Source organism: Mandrillus leucophaeus, unplaced genomic scaffold (genome assembly GCF_000951045.1).
Source record: "Mandrillus leucophaeus isolate KB7577 unplaced genomic scaffold, Mleu.le_1.0 Scaffold1791, whole genome shotgun sequence".
NCBI classification, from domain to species: Eukaryota; Metazoa; Chordata; class Mammalia; order Primates; family Cercopithecidae; genus Mandrillus; species Mandrillus leucophaeus.
The window spans coordinates 51,124-60,158 of NW_012101800.1; the positions used below are offsets into that span (position 1 = coordinate 51,124).

At 42.3% G+C, this 9,035-nt stretch overlaps 1 protein-coding gene across 1 annotated transcript in view; it reads left to right on the top strand.

Annotated features, from left to right (window-relative positions):
- Positions 1-5,423: 5,423 nt before the first annotated feature.
- TDRD15 (tudor domain containing 15) overlaps positions 5,424-9,035 on the top strand; it is a 26,766-nt gene continuing 23,154 nt past the window's right edge. The window contains exon 1 of the mRNA XM_011977339.1: positions 5,424-5,484. The gene's annotated coding sequence lies outside the window, so the exon portion shown is untranslated. The remainder of the gene's footprint in view (positions 5,485-9,035) is intronic.

Sequence of the window (9,035 nt, forward strand, 5' to 3'; positions counted from 1 at the left end):
GAATATATCTAGATGATGTTTATGATTATTTCTTAAACAAGATATTTGGGGAAGCTCTACTTGCAAAACATATTAAATGGCAAAGAAGCTTTGGTTAGAAGTAAGGAGGGCTATAAGGAAGAAATAGGAGTAGAAAATAGAAGGGCCAGAATAGATAAAAGAAGTCTATTTTGTAGGCTTGGGGAAGGGAGTGCTGAAGCTAAGTGTGGAGCAATGGCACACAGAAGAAACTGGGGACTTCCAGGGACAAAAGGGAGGCAGGAGGAGAGGAGTGAGGAGGGGCCGGCGAGGTGGCTCACGCCTGTAATCCCAGCACTTTGGGAGGCCAAGGCAGGCGGATCACCTGAGGTCAGGAGTTTGAGACTAGCCTGACCAACATGGTGAAACCCTGTCTCTACTAAAAATACAAAAATTAGCTGGGTGTGGTGGTGGGCGCCTGTGATCCCAGCTATTGGGGAGGCTGAAGCACAAGTGTCTCTTGAACCCGGTAGGCAGAGGTTGCAGTGAGCCGAGATCGCTACACTGCACTCCAGCCTGGGCAATAAAGAGCAAAACTCCGTCTCCAAAAAAAAAAAAAAAAGCAATTAGGACAGGTTTTCTCTAAGGGATATGGCAATCACATAACAGGACAAGAAGGTAGACAGGAGCTTAGGGGAAGGGCCAGAGCTGGAGGTTTCAGGAAATACTAAGAAAAGGAGCTTGAGGGCAATGAGGGTGGAGCTGACTGGTTGCCAGACAACCTGGAGGGCTGTGCTGGGGAACCAGAAAGAGCTGTGTGGGAAGGAAAGGGATTGGAGGCTAGGCACGGTGGCTCATCCCTGTAATCCCTGCACTTTGGGAGGTGGAGGCAGGAGGATCTCTTGAGCCCAAGAGTTTGAGACCAGCCTGGGCAACATAGCTAGACCCCATCTCTAAAAAAAAAATATTAAAAATTAACCAGGTGTGGTGGCACGTGACTGTAGTCCTTGCTGCTTGGGAGGCTGAGGTGGGAGGATCACTTGAACCCAGGAGGTCAAGGTTACAGTGAGCCATGATCACACCACTGCACTCCAGGTGACAGAGTGAGCCCCTGTCTCAGAAAAGAAAAAGAAAAAGCTTGTCAAAATGTGCAAAACCTTTATAATAAAAGCTCCAAAATATTGCTGAGAAATCTAACAAATAAATAAATGATTATTTGGATTTGTTGTTGTCTTCAGATGGAGATGACATTATTTTACAGCTTTCTTTATTTAAAAAAAAATAATAAAGGGAGTGGGATGAAGCCTGGGCCTTGGAGAGGGAATAGGACAAGGAAGTCCTAGAGGAGGCTGGGGAAGAGAAGAGCCTGGGTGTGTATGGGAAGCCATAGCCTCCTGCCTGTCTAGGAGGGAGGCCACACAGCCGGGACACTCTTTCTGGGACCAGATAAGAGATACAGTGAAAGGGAAACATGCTTTCTTTTCATGTTATAATGGTTTTGTGGACCATATCTGGTAATATGTATACCATATTTTCAGAAAAATTTCAATAATATCATTTTTATCAGCCTCAGAGCTATCTATTGTATGACCAGAATGTGTTCTTGTTGGACATTTATATTGTTTCTAGTTGATGTTTGTATGAGCATGCTGTACTGAATGTCCCTGTAGCTAAGTCTTTGCTCACGATCTTAATAATTTCATAAAGAGAAATTGCTGGGAATGGGAGAGTGAGTGTGGGGAAGGGGAATGCCAGAGCAAAGGACATAAACAATTTTAAGGTTTCAGATAAGTAATTTTCGAATTGCCCTAATTAACATTCTAACACAAGCCTATGATGATCTCTGCTTCCCCACGTCCCATTATCACTGAGTATTATTTTTAAAAAAGGTGAGATTTAATTACATCTTAAATAAAAAAGACATCTTTCTTTAAAAAGTAACAGGATGACTGCAGATGTACAGGCATCAAGAGAGATTATCAGTAGGCAAGTTCATGCTGCCTCCCGGTGGCACATAAAAAACTGACAAGATAGAAAACCAAGTCCAACCAGATAGGGACTATCTGAGCAAGTCATCAATGTTAATTTATTTAGAGCTAAAGTTTTATAGAGTGAGTGGAAGAAACACAGAAAAAATGGACTTGATCTTAGCATATTAGAGAAAATGGGAACTAGAAGGAAAACATTCTTATCGATGACTAGAACATGTGACATGATTGTGTATGATGCACTCAGAGATGATTTATTAAACTGAGTGATAGCAAAAAAATTAACTTTTTGATGTCAGACTAGGAGGAAAGATCACTCGTAACTTCTTTGAAGGGGCTATGGGACTACCTATATCTTGTGTATTTCACATCTGTTTCTTCTACAAGACAGTGAAGACAACAAGGTGCAGTCTTCTAAGGTAACTATTTCCCTGAAAAGAACACTCATAACAGTAATTACGTATTCTGTGTCTTAGACCACCTTTGGGGAAGAAAGTTTATTTTCACATTGAAATTGTTTCTGTGTGTAAAACACTATGCTCTCTAGGGACAAAGCAGGAAAGGAAAAGGGAAAAGGGAAAAAGGGAAAAAGTTGCGCAGACAAATGACGGTTTTTGTACTAAAAGGAGTTGTTTATCTTCTGCTGTTTTCCAGAGTTCCATCCTCTTCTCTGTTTATCTGTTTCTGCATGATCTCAACTACTCCTAGGACTGCAAATACCACTTGCACAGTAATTCACTTGCTTATTCAATCTTTGACCTAGATTCACTGTGGATAAACAATATGCTTAGTATTATTTCCATGAGACTTGATGTTGGAGAAACACACATCAAATAATCATATCAATAGGCATGTATTTATAGATTATGATAAATAAGGGGAAAAGTTCAGGTTACCAAGAGAATGTATAACTTAGTGGTTCTTAAACATTTTGCTCTCATACCCCTAATGCTCTCCTATCTGTAATGACTGATGATTAATTTACTGATAATTGGGTACTTGCCTAGATTCTTCAATCTTTTTTTAAAAAAATAAAGCACTACAATTAGAGACTACCTGACTTGAAAAATGATTTTCTACTTAGCCATTAGAATTGTCTACAATCTTAGTTGCTGGAAAGCTTAACAAAAAGACTCTAAAAAAATTATATGTGTTATTATTTCACTTAGATATGCCTTATTTAACACATATACTCAGAAAACATACTGTTAATTTTAAGACACTTTTTCAAAACTCTTTTTTCAATGAGGTATAACATAAATATATACAAAGTGCGCACATCTTCAGTGTACAGGTCAATGAAGGTTTTTTTTTTTTTTTTTTTTTTTTTTTTGACAGAATCTTGCTCTGTCACCCAGGCTGGAGTGCAGTGGCGTGATCTCGGCTCACTGCAACCTCTGCATCCTGGGTTCAAGCAATTCTTGTGCCTCAAACTCCCGAGTAGCTGAGATTACAGGCGTGCACCACCATGCCCGGCTAATTTTTGTATTTTTGTGTTTTAGTAGACATGGGGTTTTGCCATGTTGGCCAGGCTGGTCTCAAACTCCTAACTTCAAGTGATCTGCCCGCCTTGGCCTCCCAAAGTGCTGGGATTGCAGGCGTGAGCCACTGTGCCCGGCCAGATCAATGAAGTTTCAATTTTATAATGAGTTCATTTCTACAAAACCTTGGAGTTTGAGTGTGCAGCCTCAATGAAATAAAGTACCTCTTTATTTCAAGTTTTAAGTACCTTAAGACTTCTTACTTACATTTTTGGATTTGCTCTAACAGAACTCTCCCTTGGGTACATTGTATTGTTTAAAAATGTTGAAGAGATGGAAGAAAAAAATGTCCTTATGTTTTCTAGAGTTTCCTGATAAAATATACAATGACCCATTAAATTTGAATTTCAGAAGCTAATAATTTTTCAGTGTTTTAGTATATCTGGAACATACTCATACTAAAAAATTGTTATTTATCTGCAATTCAAATTTAACTGGGTTTCTGTATTTTTACTTGCTAAATCTGGCAACTCTACTCATGGTCAACTCCACGTTGTGTCTGATTATCAACAGCCCTACATGCACCAAAATACTCCATTTCTACTGCTGTGCTTTGTGTCTCACAGAAATTTGAATAATCTGGAAAAAGACACAATGGCCCTACAAAGGAAGGCTTCACGATGCTACTATTTTAAACAGCTGCTTATTTGTTCAGTGTTTCAGGGGAATTTACACTTCAGGGTAACAAACAATAATAAATATAGGCAATGAAGACTTTTTTGTTTGTTTTGAGACGGAGTCTTGCTCTGTCACTCAGGCTGGAGTGCAGTGGCGTGATATCGGCTCACTGCACCCTCCACCTCCTGGGTTCAAGCGATTCTCCTGCCTCACCCTCCTACGTAGCTAGGATTACAAGTGTGTGCCACCACACCTGGGTAATTCTTGTATTTTACAGGGTTTTACCACTTTACAAGGTTTCATCAACAGGGTTTCACCACTTTAGCCAGGCTGGTCTTGAACTCCTGACCTCAGGTGATCCACCCACCTTGGCCTCCCAAAGTGCTGGGATTTTGCCTCCCCCAGAATACCTACCCAGATGACTTAATATAGTTGAGTTTCTAATTTTTCGAGGGACAGTTACTTTCTGTTCTTGCTATATATAATGTCATATAAATTGCTGCCGAACACAAAAAAATAGAGTTGTGCGGCTCATTTTATGAGACTAGTGTAATTTTTCAAATAAAGTTTTTATTTTAAAATTACAAATTTACAGAACAGTTGCAAGAAGAGTAGAAAGAACATGTCACCTCCCCATTTGAAAGTAAACTACAGGCATTATGCCCAATAACCCCCACTACTTTGTCTATTTCCTATCAACAAGGACTTTTCCCTACATAACCCTAACATACCCACGGGGGTCAGGAAATTAACATTGTACACTTTAATACCATCGAATCCACGGACCCAATTCAAGAGTCTCCAAAATAGACAAATATAATTAAATGCAAGAACTTAAATAAATATCTGATTAACTGGTGCTCAGTAAATAGACATTCCTTTCACTAATTCACTGGGGACTCCTGAGTTTCCATCCTGGTAGTTGCAAGATAGATTTGTCTGCATGATCTCCAAGCCTTGGACAGCCAGGAAGTGGGGTGATACCACCCCAATGTGTCACACCCATATGACAAGGCTACATCCTGTCCACCACATTAGCCCGTCCAGAGTCTCTCCATGGCCTGTCCCTGAGAGACAAGGCTGTGAGGCTGCCCACCTGGAGCCTAATGCCAGCTTCAAGAACTCCCAGTGGGCACTACCCTTACCGGGCCGCACACAACCTCCGCCCTCAGGAAGGCAGGGACAGCGTCAGGCGGGACACTTTGCGCAGCTGCAGGCCTCCCCCGCCGCATTCGGCCTTCAAGCCCGCACATGCTCCCTGGGGCCCCTGCGGGATTACGAGGGGGTGGGTACAGGGCCCGAGTTTCCCGCCATCTTGGGCCCTAGCGGTATTTTTCCAGCTCCGGGAAGATAGGCCTGACCCGCCGCAGAGATTTTTGGTAAACCCCAGCTCGGCTTATGTATGGTTAGCCTGCTCCAGGTACTATTGATTTCCATGGTACTTCCCCACTTTTCTCCTCTGACCCACAGGGGCTTTGGCCTCCCAGGGGCGGGCTGGGAGCTGAAGTCTGTGGTGGGATCCTTGGCTGCTTCTGTTCTCCCTACCTCTAATGGCGGCGGCGGCTCAGACTCAGCTCTCCCACCCGGGAGCAGAGCCCTTCCTCGAAAAATGCAGTTATCAGAGAGGGGAGCACCCAGCATATGGGGTCAATGATGGCTGATCCTAATGTCAAGCTGTGTGTGAGTGTGAGAAAGAACCTAATGCCAGGGTGTGTGTGACACAGTGATCCTAATGCCAGGGTGTGTGAATGTGAGAGAAACCCTAATATCAGGGTGTATTAGTGTGACAGAGAGATCCTAATTTCAGGGTGTGTGTGTGTGAGTGAGAGACCCTAATGCTAGGGTGTGTGAGTGTGACAGAGTGATCCTAATGCCAGGGTGTGTGTGTGAGAGAAACCCTAATGTCAGGGTGTGTGAGTGTGAGTGTGAGAGATCCTGTCAGGGTGTGTGTGTGTGTGTTAGACCCTAATGCCAGGGTATATGAGTGTGATCGAGTGATCCTAATGCGAGGGTGCGTGTGTGTGTGTGAGAAACCCTAATGCCAGGGTGTGTGAGTGTGAGAGATCCTCACGCCGGGAAGTGTGTGAGTGTGAGAGAAATCCTAACGTCAGGGTGTGTGTGTGAGAGACCCTAATGCCAGGGTGTGTGTGAGTGTGAGAGAAATCCTAATGCCAGGGTGTGTGTGAGTGTGAGATAAATCCTAATGCCAGGGTGTGTGTGAGTGTGAGAGAAATCCTAATGCCAGGGTGTGTGTGAGTGTGAGATAAATCCTAATGCCAGGGTGTGTGTGAGTGTGAGATAAATCCTAATGCCAGGGTGTGTGTGAGTGTGAGAGAAATCCTAATGCCAGGGTGTGTGTGAGTGTGAGAGATCCTAATGCCGGTGAGTGTGTGACTGTGAGAGAAATCCTGATGTCAGGGTGTGTGTGTGAGAGAGACCTTAATGCCAGGGTGTGTGAGTGTGAGAAATCCTAATGTCAGGATGTGTGAGTGTAACTGAGAGATCCTAATGTCAGGGTGTGTGTGTGAGAAAAAGACCCTAATATCAGAGTGTGTGAGTGTGAGAAATCCTAATGCCAGGGTGTGTGTGTGAGAAAGACCCTAATGCCAGGGTGTGTGTGAGAGAAATCCTAATGTCAGTGTGTGTGTGTGTGTGAGGGAGACCTTAATGCCAGGGGGTGCGTGTGTGTGTGTGAGGGAGACCTTAATGCCAGGGGGTGCGTGTGTGTGTGTGAGGGAGACCTTAATGCCAGGGGGGGTGTGTGTGTGTGTGAGGGAGACCTTAATGCCAGGGTGTGTGAGTGTGAGAGATCCTAATATCAGGGTGTGTGAGTGTGAGAGATCCTAATATCAGGGTGTGTGAGTGTGACTGAGAGATCCTAATGTCAGCGTGTGTGTGTGAGAGAGACCCTAATGTCAGGGGGGGTGTGTGTGGGTGTGAGAAATCCTAACGTTAGGATGTGTGTGACTGTGAGAGAAATCCTAATTTTAGGATGTGTGTGTGAGGGAGAGATCCCAATGCCAGGTTGTGTGTGAGTGTGTGAGAGAAATCCTAATTCTAGGGTATGTGTGTGTGAGAGAGAACAATCCTAATGCCAATGTATGTGTGAGAAAGAGATCGTAATGCCATGGTGTGTGTGTGAATTAGATTCTAAGCCAGGGTGTGTGTGAGTGTGTGAGATATGCTAGGATTGTGTTAGGAAGAGATCCTAATGCTAGGGTGTGTGTGTGAGTGTGAGAGATCCTAATGCCGAGTTGTGTGTGAGTTGTTGCGTGCGTGTGTGTGTGTGTGTGTGAGAGAGAGAGTGTGTTAGTGTAGACCAAAAGACATAAAGAGAGTTAAGGTATGGAGGTGCTTTTCTAATGAAATTTATCTTTGATGAATCACTTAATTGTTGTACCACTTTGGTATACATTCAATTTTTCTAACCTTTTGAAATTAACAAGAAATATAAGCTCTTTACAGCATGTCAGCTAAAACAGAGGGTCAAGTGAATACCCTTTTACCCCCTAGAACTCTTTTTCCAGTTCCGTCTCCTGATTTATTTGTTTGATATGTACCCGTCACACTTTCCTCTATTTGTATACGAACACATAATCATGTATACATGTAAGATATCATTTTAATATCTTTTTTATATTACTCTGACCTCCTTCCAAATTGAACAGGATTCTTAAGACCTATTGATCAGAGCGAATATAAATTTTTTATTAATAATTACAAATATTAAAATAGGTCCTCTATGAATTATTCTTTTCCTCCATTAATGAACATTCAGCTTGTGCATGTGTGCCTGTGCATGTGTGTGTACGTGTGTGTGTCTTATAGCTTTAGTGAAGTATATCTGAGATATAACAAACCACATATTTGAATTGTACAATTTGACATTTGACACATGTATCCTCTATGAAACCACTATAAACGACATCATAAGCACATTCATCACCTTCAAAAGTTTCCTTTGGTCCCACTCCAACCTGTGCTCCCCTTACCCAAGTCAATCATTGATTTTTCTGTTACTGTAGATTAATTGGCATTTTCTAGGATTTTATACAAATGGATTCATAAATTGTATATTCTGCCTCTGTGTTTCAGCATAATTGTTTTGAGAATCATCCATGTTTTTATGAGTATCAGTGCTTCATTCCTTTTTTTTTTTTCTTTCTTTCTTTGAGACGCAGTTTCCCTCTTGTTGCCCAGGCTGGAGTGCAATGGCGAGACCTCGTCTCACCGCAGCTTCCATCTCCCGGGTTCAAGGGATTCTCCTGCTTCAGCCTCCAAGTAACTGGGATTACAGGCATACGTCACCACATCTGGCTACTTTTGTATTTTTAGTAGAGACGGGTTTCTCCATGTTGGTCAGGCTGATCTCGAACTCCCGACCTCTGGTGATCCACCTGCCTTGGCCTCCCAAAGTGCTGGGATTACAGCATTCCTTTTTATTGTTGGATAGTTTCCATTTTGTGCGGTACGACTATTCTATGGTTCCATTGTTTATTGTGTTGACAAACATTTGGGTTGTTTTGTTTTTGGCTGTTACAAGTAGACTTGCTGTGAACAGTCTCCTCCAAGTTTTTGCATGGACATATATTTTCATTTATCTTGAGTAAATACTCGAAAGTGGATTGCCTGGGTCATGTGGAAGGTATATGGTATATATTTAACTTTTAAAGAAACTTCCAAACTGTTCTCCAAGTGTTTGTACCATTTTACAATTCCTTCTGCAGTCTGTGACCTTTCCAGTTACACTATACCCTCACCAATGTTTGGTATGGTAGCCCTTTAATTTCAGCCATTCTAGCAGATGTGAAGTGTTATCTTAGTGTGATTTAATTTGCATTTTCTTAGTGACAATGATATTAAGCATCTTTTTCAAATGCTAATTTTCCATCCATAAATCCTCTTTGGTAAAGTGGCTGCTAAATCTTTT